This window comes from Gymnoscopelus microlampas, assembly GCF_963454915.1.
Source record: "Gymnoscopelus microlampas genome assembly, chromosome: 24".
Taxonomy (NCBI): domain Eukaryota; kingdom Metazoa; phylum Chordata; class Actinopteri; order Myctophiformes; family Myctophidae; genus Gymnoscopelus; species Gymnoscopelus microlampas.
In genome coordinates, this window is record NC_139961.1 from 5,197,270 (window position 1) to 5,211,036 (window position 13,767).

A 13,767-nucleotide genomic window follows, 5' to 3' on the forward strand; every position below is an offset into this window, starting at 1 on the left:
AGCAAGCCCACTGTAGACCCCCTGCTAAGCAAGCAGCCTCAAAGGGTTCTCCTTGCATACCAGCGGGGGAAGGTGTGAGACAAAGTAAATAGGGTGGATAAGGGACAAAGGCTTTGTGTGGCAAGAAGCAGTACAGTACCAAGAGTAATGCCTTGTGGGAAACCAGAACTTCCTGTTACTTGAGATCTGCCTAAAGGCGGACCTTATGTGTGAAGTTGATATAATAGGCTGCCTGAGCACAGGACCTCAGATTCGATTGAGCTGTGCTAGGGTATGGGACCTAGTACAGTTTGCTAACAACTTGGCGAGAGAATGGATGGGCTAAAGTAAGTGAGAATTAACTATGTAACGATTATAACTCTGATGTGTTCATAATGGGATGAGGATTCACGTCATTTAATATTGTTGTTCTGTGTTCTGTTTTCTTACAGGTTTAATAACCTAACCGGTCTGTCTAAGTGATGTAACTAACGTCTGTTTATACCATAGCCTGACGCTGACTTAATGAACCAGCGCCAGGTCTATCTGTAACTGACCATGTAACTTATGTATTCGATTTATGTATTATGTGTGATTTGTGAATAAATATCTAAAAGACAACCAGTTTGAGTGATTAGCTTAAACACCAACCTCTCTCGACCCCCTTTTTCATTGGGCTTTAGCAACCGTAGCTCACTGCTCAAGGCAGGAAGTACGTGATTTGCTACAAAAGTGAACAACATATAAGACCTATATTTAACATATATGTGTAAATAAACATATATTACCTATATTTAGCATATATAATAATATATAATGCATATATGAAATTGGCCCCCTACATATATGGGCATATATGCAGCATTCATATATATGCACATATATGTGCATATATATGTACATATATGGGCATATATGCAGCATTCATATATATGCACATATATGTGCATATATGGATATATATGTGCATATATGTTGAGAGACATATATGTAGGGGGCCAATTTCATATATTTGGCATATATGTTGAACATATATGTGGCAATATAGGTTCATATATTTTCTTTCCGTGTGGGATATAAGCTTGAAATCATTATCTTCACATTCAATACTATACTTCACATTTAAATTCATCCATATCTTTTTTACATTCATTTCTGGAAATACCCTTGTCCAGACAGAATTCTGATGCTGGTACTCTCGTCAACATGAGCTGATAAAAATCCTTCACTTTCATTTTACCCAGTTCTATTTTATTTTCATTCTTTTCAACTCTCAATTCAGGCATTTGCTCCCCTTTACAGTTCTAAAGTTTGGTTCTTAAGTAATCTTTCAAACTACATGTTTAACAATATTTTCCATGTGCCCGCATATAGGCAAATGAGGTGCAATGCCCAATTTGCAGGGTTACATGGCGGCTTTCCGACATGTCGCCTTTCCGACGTTAACGAACCCTATACCTAACCCTAACCCTAACCTTAACCGCACGCGGAAGCCACTAGTCGGAGTGGCGAGATGACGGAATGGAAGGCGGTTACCAATTTGCAGTAGGAGATATCCTGAGTCCGAAATCGAAGTGCATGCGGTGAAAGGTTCTGCGGTGTTTTGCATTTTTTTTGTCTTCACTAGTATGGAGAAATATTATACTATTGATCAATTGCATTATGTACAGGTCAATGGTATTTTATTTTTCAATTATGAAATTTGAACTATCAAGTTAATGTGCTGCTTTGAAGGAGTCTTTACACATGAGTGTTATAGCTAATTGTACAGTTTACGTTTTGTTTTGAAATGGCTTTTTTTTTCCCTTTTCCTTCTAGGGCTGTTGTCTTGCATATAGCCATCCATTGCACAGCAATGATGCAACAGCTGCGGGAAGGCCTTGAGGTTTAAGACCTCATCAAGGTCATGCACAAAAAGCCAGTGGAATGTCGCGGTCTCTAAAATAGGGGTGTGGTGGGTGATATGGTGGTGCAAGGAGGGGTGTAGGGGGCTGTGTGGGGTATGGGGATGGGTGTGACGGGTGGGTATAGGGGGGCTTTCAGGTAGGAAGAGGACTTGAAAATGGGGTGTGGCGAATGTCGGGATATGGGGGTGGGGGTATGGGGGGCGATGACGGTGGGTTGGGTGGGGGGTTATGGGGTGGGTATGGGGCTTGGGCTTCAACTCAACCGGGTCTGTTTGGGTTAGATGCATTTGGCTGCAGACCCCCACCTGAAAATATTTTCTGCTAGGGAAATGTTTTCAAGATTTATCAAAATGTTTCGAAAATAGCCGATCGACAAGTTCAAAATTGCCAGCAATGGGACGAGTTGTGAGCTTGTAGATCAGCTATTTTCAAACAAAGTATAAAATGGTGTTCACTCTCCATTCCGACATCTCACCACTCCGACTAGTGGCTTCCGCGTGCGGTTAGGGTTAGGGTTAGGGTTAGGTATAGGGTTCGTCAACGTCGGAAAGGCGACATGTCGGAAAGGAGAAATGCACCCGTATAAAATAGGGTTAAAGTGATTAAACTGTTCCTCGTTTGCTGTGGACCCCCTGGAACAGCTTCAAGGACCCCTGGGGGTCCCCAGACCACACCTTTGAGAACCTTTTTTGCTCTAAAGATATGATAAAAAATATTATTGTAATTTAAATCCTATATTATACAACTGTAGAATTGAAGAATTAATTATTTTTGCAAAAACATATCACACTAAAGAACTCAAAGGCCACCCTAAGAGTGCTCTCTAGTATGCGTAGATTTCTTCTTAACTCTTTTACTGCCGTTGACTCGAAAACGCGTCAATTGCTACTTTGTCCAGTTGGCCGTCGACGCGTTAGACGCGTTTTGGGTTTTCAGTGGTTTTACAATAGAGGGGGCTTTTCCGCATCTTTTGGTGTCCTTGACTTGTCTGGGTCACATAGGGTTAACCAGAAATCCACCAGTTAACCACGTGATCAAACCAAAACAAATAAATAGCTCCCAGAAACACTGCTCTGATCGTGGGAGTAGGTACGTGATTTGAGCAGAGACAGACAGTGATTGAGAGAGACAGAGAGAGACAGACAGACAGAGAGAGAGATAGACAGAGAGATAGTGTTAGTGTTAGGGATCGGGAGATTTAGTTAGATTTAGTTTATTGGCATTGATAGGGAAGGGAGTTGACAGAGAGAGAGGAGTGAGGGAAAGAGAGAGACAGAGAGAGATAGACAGAGATAGTGTTAGTGTTTTAGAGTTTAGGGATCGGGAGATTTAGTTAGATTTAGCTTATTTGTATTGATAGGGAAGAGAGTTGACAGAGAGAGAGGAGTGAGGAAAGAGCAGATTTAGTTTATTGTATTTGTATTCTGTATTTGTGTAAAAAAAAAAAAAAAAGTAAAAAAAAAAGTTTGTGTAATTGTATTGTATGTTTATAGTGAGTTGAGAGAAGGGCGTTGAGAGTGAGGAGTGAGGTGAGTGAGTTTATTTAGTTTGTAGTTTATTTCAGTGTTAGTTTTAGTTAGTTTTATACAGCCATGCCAAGAAAGCCTAGGCTCAAACGGCCTCTCCCCGCGGCTGCTCGGCCGATCAGCACACCGAGCGCCGCAGGCTCTTTACGGCAGCGTACCCTGGAGGAGTCGATGCAGTATTGGGTTCAACAAAAGGCCCTGCCGCAGACCGATTCCGAGCTGTCTGGTGAAGATGAACCTGGTGTCGAGGCTGGACCGGAGACTAGTGTCGGAACCGACACACCTCCAAAACGTCGTTGCAGTGCCCGAAAAACAGCGGATCGGGACTATCGAGAGCGTCGTGAGTTCGTGGAGTCCCCATTCAATTCTCCACAGTGCTCCACACTCTCATTCTCAGACGACTGTGATTCCGGGGATGTGTGGGAACCCACGAGACCCGATCTTCCTGTCATTGACAGTGGTAAGAAGAACTTTTCATTCATACTATTCTTTCATCTGCTTTATATATTGTTCATTGCTCAAACCCAACACGAACGGCGCGCGTAAAAGGCCCGCTGCGCAACTTGCAGCCTTGCCTCCAGATAAAATGACTGTGTGTGTGTGTGTGTGTGAAGAAGAACTTTTCATTCATACTATTCTTTCATCTGCTTTATATATTGTTCATTGCTCAAACCCAACACGAACGGCGCGCGTAAAAGGCCCGCTGCGCAACTTGCAGCCTAGCCTCCAGATAAAATGACTGTGTGTGTGTGTGTGTGTGTGTTTGTGAGCGTGTAGATCGGCCATTTTCAAATGATTTTTATAGCGACGCGTTGTGAGCTTGCAGATCTACAAGCTCACAACGCGTCGCTATAAAAATCATTTGAAAATGGCCGATATACACGCTCACAATGCATCGCTTGCGACGTTGTGAGCTTGTAGATTTGCTATCTTTTTTTATTACACCTCAAAGTTGGAGCACTCGGTGTGCGATCTGCTTTATATAATGTGTTCATCGCCAGCTCAAATTCGTGTTATGGATGTGCATGTCGTACTGTATAAAATGTATAAAAAAACATTCGAAAATATAGTACATTGGATGTCTTATGCGCAAGAACTTGGCCCATATAGATATAGGCCATATGGCATGGTAAAAAGTGTATGGTGGTAATGATGACATCTAGTGGTTATTATAAATCATAGCAACACAAATGAATGGATGTTGAACTGTCCAAAAAAATAAGAGGGTGGTGGAGGCCAGGTGCCAACAGCCCCCCTCCCTGCATGTGCTTGAACTGTCTTAGATCAAAGACCTGAACTGAAAACAAAGGTCATGTCATGTAAACAACAATGTTTAGATCTTCATGGGGTTCTGAGCCCCCCTCCCTGCATCTGCTTGAACTATTGTTGATCATAGACCTGACCTGACAACAAAGGTCAACTTATGCATGTGCATAAGTTACCACCCTTTGATGTGAAATGACATCAAAGGTGAGTGAACATGCTTGTTGACAGAACCTCATGAAGATGTAAACATTGCTGTTTTCATGACATGACCTTTGTTGTCAGGTCAGGTCTATGATCTACAATAGCTCAAGCAGATGCAGGGAGGGGGGGCTCAGAACCCCATGAAGATCTAAACATTGTTGTTTACATGACATGACCTTTGTTTTCAGTTCAAGTCTTTGATCTAAGACAGTAGCCTACATTGTAGGCTACTGTATCTTTTGATGTGTTCTTATTGTAAGTAGCTCTGGATAAGAGGAGCGTTGATTTGATTTTGTGTAAATCACATTTACCAAACTTCCAAAATCTCACTGTTTTCAGATGACGAGGAGTTGCCTGGTACCAGTGGGGCTGGGGCTACAGGTGGCGGTGCTGATGGGGGCAGCAGTAGTAGTGATGGTAAGAATCATTTTACCTTACATCATAAATGCATGGACCAGCCTGAGACATGCTGGGAGTGTAAATAACACTAAGATGATTTTGATCATATTTACTAAACTATTTTCTATTTTACTACTGTGATTTTAGAAGAGGAGGGGGAGGAGGAGTTGGAGAAGGAGGAGTCTACCTTGCCACCTGTTGGCAAATCCAAGAGAGGTAAGAAAAAAGTTCTTGTGCTGAATAGTTCAAACTGTGACTGACCGACAATAGTATCTTTTTATATATATTTATTGTGGAAGCAAGCTAAAAGGATGCTCTCTGGAGCAGAAATCTCTGGAGCCGTTTATTTTTCTCCTCAATGGTATCAGATATGTGAACCATAGTTGTTATCAAACTAATTATCCATCACTTACAGTACCACACAAATGAAAAAATATGTATTTTATAGTAATTATGTATTCTATAATTTACAGGGCGGCAACAGAGCAGAGGTAGAGCTTGTGGCAGGCCGGGGCGTAGCAGAGGTGCAGGACGTGGTGCAGGACGTGGTGAAGGACGTGGGGGACCCAGTCTGGCTCCAGCTGCAGATGTGTGGAAGGAAACTGGAGACTGGTATCCAAGATACATCCCTTTTACTGCAGAGCCTGGACCACGCGGTGCTGCTGCTGCTCTCCAGTCTGAGGACGCAGTGGACTTCCTGGAGCTTTTCTTGACTGAGGAGCTCCTCCAACAAATTGTCACTCAGACAAATTTGTATGCTGACCAGTGCATAGCAGCTATCGAAGAAATGCAGCCGTATTCTCGGGCTCGGGAGTGGCACCCTGTTGACATCCCAGAACTAAAAACCTTCCTTGGCCTCCATTTTCTGACTGGCATCATTCGAAAGCCAGAGCTTTCGATGTACTGGTCGACTGAAGACGTCTATTCAACCCCCTTCTTCAGCAACCACATGAGTCGCAACAGGTTTCAAATTATTTCCTGTTTCCTTCATTTCAGTGACAATGCTACTCCTGTGGCTGGTAAGGACAGGATGGCCAAAATCCGCCCAGTTTTAGATTATATTGTTGCCAAATTTCGTGATATGTACCAACCAAACAAAAACATTTGTATAGATGAAGGTACACTGCTGTTTCGTGGGAGGCTAAATTTCAAGGTGTACAATCCCATGAAACCTGTCAAATACGGCATAAAATCCTACATCCTGTGCGACTCTGAGACAGGATATTGTTTCAACATGAGGCCATACTGCGGTCGTGGAGAAGAACAGATTCCCCTGGTTGACACAGTGACCGGTCTTCTGGATGGTTTAGCCGGTTCTGGCCACAGATTATATATGGACAATTTCTATAACTCTGTAGGCATGTGTGACATACTGCTAACCCTCCAGACCCATGTCTGCGGTACACTGCGGCGGAACCGAGGCGAACCATCACTCATTCGAGAGCTCACTACTGCTGACCTGAAAGTTGGAGATTCCATCTCAAGGCACAACGACAAGGTGATGGTCTTGGGGTGGCGGGACAAGAACATCGTCAGAATGGTCTCCACTTTCCATCAGATTGAGACCGAGAACGTCACAGTATGGCAGAAAGGCAAGAAGGGTGAGCCGAGTCGGACAGTGGTCAAAGCGAAGCCCTCTTGTGTTGTCGCATACAACAAGTCCATGAACGGGGTGGATAGATTGGACCAGAACATTACATACTACCCGTTTGTCAGAAAGTCCAACAAGTGGACAAACAAATTTGTAATCTATTTGTTCGAAATTTGTATGTTCAATGCATTTATAATCTACAGGAACAAGAATCCACAGGGCGAATGCAAACGTCTTCTAGAGTTCATGAAATGTGTGGTAAAGTCCTGGACCAGCCCAGCCCAGCCCCCCCCGAGAGCTGCTGGGGGTGAGCTAGAAGGGAGGAATGCCCCTCCACCTGCAAAGGCGCCTAGGGCAGAAAGGGCACCCTACCACGACCCTCAGGCTAGGCTGGAGCCCGACTTGGCAGGCCACGTACTGGCAAAGTTGCCTCCCACCGCCGGATGCAAGGGGCCACGCAGGCGATGCAGGATTTGCACGAAAGCCACCGGAGAGCGGAGGGAGACAAGGTGGTGGTGTACAAAATGCAAAGTGCCCATGCACCCGGATGAGTGTTATGAGAAGTACCACTCAGAGACACACTACGAAGTGAACTGAACTACAAGTTCAAGGCGACGCGTTGTGAGCTTGTAGATCAGATATTTTCAAATAGCCAAGTGTATAGGGTTTTCAAATCATTTGTGGAGTAAAAGTGCAATGTTTGTCTCTGAGATGTAGTGGAGTAGAAGTATTGAACATTGAAAACAGTGAAGTTTGATTGATTGATGTACTTTATTTAGTAAGACATGAGAACAACAGTAGATGGAAGTACAGAAAAAAAGTAAAAAAGTTTTACGCTTATGTACCTGAACACAAGATGTAATGTAACAATAACCTGTCCTGTACACAAGATCAAGATGTAATAAAGTACAACCTTGAACATCGAATAGTATTGTTTTTTTATATGTATACTGGAAGCAAGCTAATTATCCCTTTTCTAACTAAATGGTGATGCATAGTTTTTTACCTCTGGGTTTTGTGGACACTATTTTGTGGACTGTATATATTGTTTATATTCTGTTTCATGCCATTGATGTTGGGGGTGTGTGTGTGTATATATATATAGTATTTGTGACACAAACAGATATGCAATAGATTTAGTGCACTGAAAGATGCACTTGGATGTAAACTGCACAGCTGCTCTTGAATATAAAACTCTGAAACCAAGCTATATTCAACTGCAGAAAAGTAAAGAACAGCACATGCTAGCAACTAACTTTTTCTCCTGTGTAAAGTAGACAGCCAGACCTCTCTTTTGAGATATTTTGTGTCATTTTAGTAACGCACAACATTCTGTGAGTCTTCAAAGATAGGGCAAAATGCTCAATCTCTGGCACTGGGCTGACACTTCACAACTGATCTTTGAATGTAAAACTCTGTAAAAAATGACTTTCTGAGGTGTTTTTTTTTTTTTTTTTTTTTGTAATTAGTTTGATAACAACTATGGTTCACATATCTGATACCACGGAGGAGGAAAAAAAAAAAAAAAAAAAATCTCTTCCAGAGAGCATCTTTCACTAAAAGCCTGTTTTCTCAGGTTTACATTTGAAAAGGGCTGATTTCGCTGAAACCAAGCTATATTCAACTGCCGATAACTACAGAACGGCATATGCTAGCAACTTTTTTGTCCTGCGTAAAGTAGACAGCCACAGCTCTCTTTTGAGATATTTTGTGTCATTTTAGTCAAAACACAACATATGCTGTGAGTCATCAAAGATGGGGCAAAATACTCAGAATCTCTGGCACTGGGCTGACACTTTACTGAAAAACTCTGGCAGTCAAAGAGTTAACTTAAAGGTTTAATGACATTCATGTTTACACCACATTCAAAGTTTTTGTCCTGGTCCTTCAAACGTGTACAAAAAGTTTCAACTGAAAATTCCATTCCAGTGATCCACTGTAGGTGTTTTTGTCTCACATTTCTAAAGCCTTTTCAACTGCAATGTCAAAAGTAATTTTTGCCACTAGAGGTCGTAGTTTACAGATTTGCCTGTCAATCATCAGCGTTGCTCCACCCCCCCAAGTCCTCAACCCCTCCCCCGAACCCTCAACTCCTCCCCCTCCTCCCCCGCCCTCTAGAAAGAGCCTTTTTTCTTTTTTCTTTCATAGCATCATTCTGCAACCATAGAAACGGACGACGTACGATCATTAATAACACTTTTTATTCACAAACTATGGCGGCCAATGCACATTTATTCGACCCTGATTCAGACCCAGAAGTAGATCTTTTAATGGCTGATTCTCCGCCACAAGTTCGGCCACGGCGAACACAGCAGACAGTTGATCAATGGTAAGTGATGTTAAAATTATGTTTACAAAACAACGTTTGCTTCAGCTAACTTTGTATCCTCATAAACTTAGTGATAATGTGTCTATGTGACGGTAAAGTAACCATTCATTCAAGATAATAAATCGACGTTGTTTTACTTTTAGTCTGTGTACAATGTAATAGGCAGTATGCATTAGAAAAAAATTAAACCACTACAGAAGGCTACCGTTATGCTCACTTCTTTGATTTATTTGTTATTTTACCAAAGAGGATAGCACTGTGGTTATGTAGCTTTCATACGCTATCAACGTTTGTTGCTGTAGGCAATTGTTTCTGAAATTGGTATCCGAGGACCCCCAGGGGTCCTTGGCGGGGTACCAGGGGGTCCCCAGCTAAATAAGTTCATATAGCATCACAATGATTGTATCCACTTTAACCATTATACTTTGGGTGTATTAAAATAGCAGATATAGCTGATCTTGTAGATCTGCTTTATTTTTAAAAGCATGTATATTTGCGCACATTTTTTTATATATATATATTTTTAAGTGAACCTTTTTAACTCCAAACTTTGCTTCTGGTGGTCCCTGGAACAAAATATTTTGCGAAGGGGGTCATATACATTTGGGGGTCCTTGACATGAAGCAGTTTGAGAATTACTACTGTAGGCCAGTGGTTCTCAAACTTTTTCATGTCAAGGACCCCCAAATTGACACTTTTTAGCCCGCGGACCCCCATTTGAAAAGATAAGCCAGGGACCCCAATAAGAGAAGTATTTTACAGCTCTCTAGCAGTGATTCTCGACCATTTTAATTTCAAGGACCCCCAGTTTGACATGCAATAGGCTACGGACCCCCATGTAATGGCATTCATACCTCCGGGACCCCAATTCATATTGTAAAATCAATGTTAATTTAACTCTGAGAGTGTACAAATGGAACCAAATAGACCCGTTAGGGTCCATTTGGTTCCATTTGTACACTCTCAGAGTTACAGACTCATAAGGGTCCATTTGGTTCCTGTCCATCATCTAGCTGGGGACCCCCTGGAACACCCCCAGGTAACCCTGGGGGTACCCAGGCCCCTCTTTGAGAACCAACGCTGTAGGCATACCCCTACTCTAGTATAATCACTAAAAAAACACGATCACATAATTGCCTATATGTGTTTTGCAGTGAATCCTTGGATTTGAGATGAAGTAATATAACGTTGTTTAGTTTTATAATTCAATTATTTTACTATTATTTCACAGGTGCACTTGTGGAAATTGTGTCAGCAAGCCGAAAGAGGAGGAGAATATCTGCTGCAAAGAAATACCAAAGGTAACAATCTAGCTGCATATAGACTGTTAATTATTTCCCCTAGCCAACACATACACAAGTCTAAACCATATAGAAATGTCAACATGTATTTCACTACAGCCAAGATGAATTATGTGTTGCAGACAGACACAGCCTAGATGACTGCTAGGTGTGAATTGGGATTAGCATTTACATTGTTTGACCTGTAAAGACACAGGGTGTGTGCCATTGACTCCACTCCCTTCCTTCCTGACATACACGTGTAATGTAATGATCAAAGAGCCTCTGTCTAGAATGAGAGCCTCCTCACCTCCACACACACACACACACACATGCAGGCCTAGTAACCCAAAGGCCTACAGATAAGATACTAGTAACTGTATTCTTGCTCTGTAAAGCACTTAGTGCTGCATTTCATGTCATGAGAGGTGCTATACAAATAAAGTTCATTTTATTATTCATCATACTGTATACTGTATGTCATTTACTCAAGGTTCGGAGACGAATGCGGCAGCTCAACGCAGGCGACAGACGCAGAGGCAGCTGTATGACAGAACATCCTGGACTACCAGATGTGTGTTTCAATGTGTATGTCCTACAGGCTGCACTGGCGATGTACAATGCTGAGCATGGCCGCCTAAGAAACAGATCAGCTTTGCATAGGTAGGTTGTCTATCAACTAACTTTAGCAAGATTCGGCAAACATCTATTCTAGGCCAAAGGGTAAGTTGCAGTCATGCTTGGTAGTAATGTAGTGCAGTGGTTCTGGACCCCGAGGGGGATGACATTGAAGTGACAGTCAAAGGACTTTTAATACCTTTTCAATACCAACAGCATAAAAACTAATCAAACGGCTATACTATATGAACTGGTCAAACATTGGCGAAATTGACCAAAAATATAAGAAAGAGCCTAAACATTTGTAAATAGCCGATCTACAAGCTCACAATGACTAGCAATGTGAGGCCGTGTGAACTTATAGATCTGCTATATCCACAATATTTATCTTGGTGGTTCCCAGTTCAGATATGACTATTTTGGGGCTGGCCTGAAAAGGTAGAGAAGCAATGATTTAGTGTATGAAATGACAACCACTGTGATAGTTAATTTCAGTATGCATTACAATTTTGCTCCAGTCAACTCATGGATTAAAACCATTTGACATTGAAGCATTGCAGTCAGGCAATAACAGTTCCTATAATGACTTTTTTTAAATGATTGTAAATGCATGTATTCCAATTAGGCATTTGACTAGATTCTTGAGACACATCCTGTACAGTATATTCATTGAAATCATCTAATAAAAAAGGAGTAAAATTGTATCAGCAATCAACTTTTATTTTCAAATAACGAAAAACATTTCACAGGCGTTACAGGTACCTAGCCTACAGGATGTTTGTCAGCTGGTGCTGGGGTTTATTGGGAAAAAGAATCCGTGTCCCCATCCCGGCATGTGTGGTGCAACATATCCGTCAGCATTATCCGGATGCAGACGGTTTGTATGTTGGATTCAAACGTCACGCTCTAGATTGAATCGTGAAACATAGCTGGCGATGACCGTCTCTCTGTCTGGCCGTTCGTACCCTGCACACATGTCCTCAGGTACCGGGATCTGTCCCAACTCAGCCATGTACGGAGCAGGGTCGTCCACCACTTTCTCACAAACAAGGTCCATCAAGTCACCAGCATACCCTGTGCAATATGAAGACATTCAGTAAATACATCCACGGCCATATATTTGCCGGTGTGTTACCCCATTCTCCCTAAACTTATTTGCATTTTTTTAAAATTTTAAATACATTTACAAAAAATTCAAATAGCAGATCTACAAGCTCACAATGTAGCGTTGTAGATCGTCTAATCATACTATTTGAAACAATTTGGAACAAGTAAAATATGGCATAGAAGTTTGGTGATAATAGATAAGGCAACGGTGAAAGTAGGGTCCCCACTCCCCAGTGTATTGTTAGCAAAGGCCATTTGCCTATAGCATTTCCATATTTTTTACTCTTGGTTTTCATTTACTATTTTTAGGTTAGATTTCTTTTTTTTTCAGGGAATGTAAACTTTGTTTAGCTATGTTTCCACAGATTGTAACGTTGGAATGGCAAATTTCATTTCATTTTTCTTATTTTTCTTATTTTCATTTCTATTTGCACTGATTGTTTTCCGGTTATAATTATATTTTATTCAGGGAATGTGAAGTTTGTTTTGCTATGTTTCCACAGATAGTATTTTGAATGGCACATTTCAGTTTATTCTGATATTTTATTTTATTTTCATTAATATTTGCACTGATTGTTGTCCGGTTATAATTATATTTTATTCAGGGAATGTAAAGTTTGTTTTGCTATGTTTCCACAGACAGTATTTAGAATGGCACATTTCAGTTTAATCTGATAATTTTATTATTTTCATTTCTATTTGCACTGATTGTTGTCCGGTTAAAATTATATTTTATTCAGGGAATGTAAAGGTTTTTTTTGCTATGTTTCCACAGATAGTATTTAGAATGGCACATTACAGTTTAATCTGAATTTTTTTTTTTTTTTCATTGATATTTGCACTGATTCTTGTCCGGTTAAATTTATATTTTATTCAGGCAATGTAAAGTTTGTTTTGCTATGTTTTCACGGATTGTATTGAGAATGGCACATTTCAATTTATTCTGATAATTTTCTTATATTCCTGAATATTTGCACTGATCGTTGTCAGATTGTTTTTAGATTTCTATTCAGGGAATGTACAGTTTCTTTTTTCGATTTCTACTTGTGTTTGAAATACTGGAATTTTTTGAGTGTAGAAGTGCAATAAAAATTATTGAAATATTCAACGTTATTTTGATTGATGGGGGAACATACACAGTGAACACTTACGGTATGTGGGATCGACCAGCACTGGTACAGCTCTGCATTCACCCTTTCGGGCCTTTGGGAAACGGACAGCATAAAGAGGTTCTCCTTTCTTGCTTCTTGCATGTGGGCGGCGAGTATTCTCATTGAAATGCAGCACAGCTAGGAGGGTCCTGAAAAATATAAATTATACAATGTTGAGGAAAATAAAAACAAAATGATTACAGAAATAATATCATTTACCAGAATTTTAGATATATGTATTGCATTACCTGCACAGCATTCCAATGTATGTGTACACAACGCTTTTGGGAGCAAAGCGAATGATTACACTGTGAAATGCCTCCAGAGAAGACGTTTGGTGATGAGGACTGAGCTTCTCGATGTCTTTCAGGGTAGTCTTTTTCTCAATCACCTTCTCCAGCTTGGAGAAGGGA

At 41.1% G+C, this 13,767-nt stretch overlaps 1 long non-coding RNA gene across 1 annotated transcript; it reads left to right on the forward strand.

Annotated features, from left to right (window-relative positions):
• Positions 1-9,046: 9,046 nt before the first annotated feature.
• Positions 9,047-11,126, forward strand: LOC311040767. Its single transcript, XR_014600309.1, has 3 exons — positions 9,047-9,198; positions 10,430-10,499; positions 10,972-11,126. It is a non-coding gene; the product is annotated as an uncharacterized lncRNA (long non-coding RNA).
• The last annotated feature ends 2,641 nt before the right edge of the window (positions 11,127-13,767 follow it).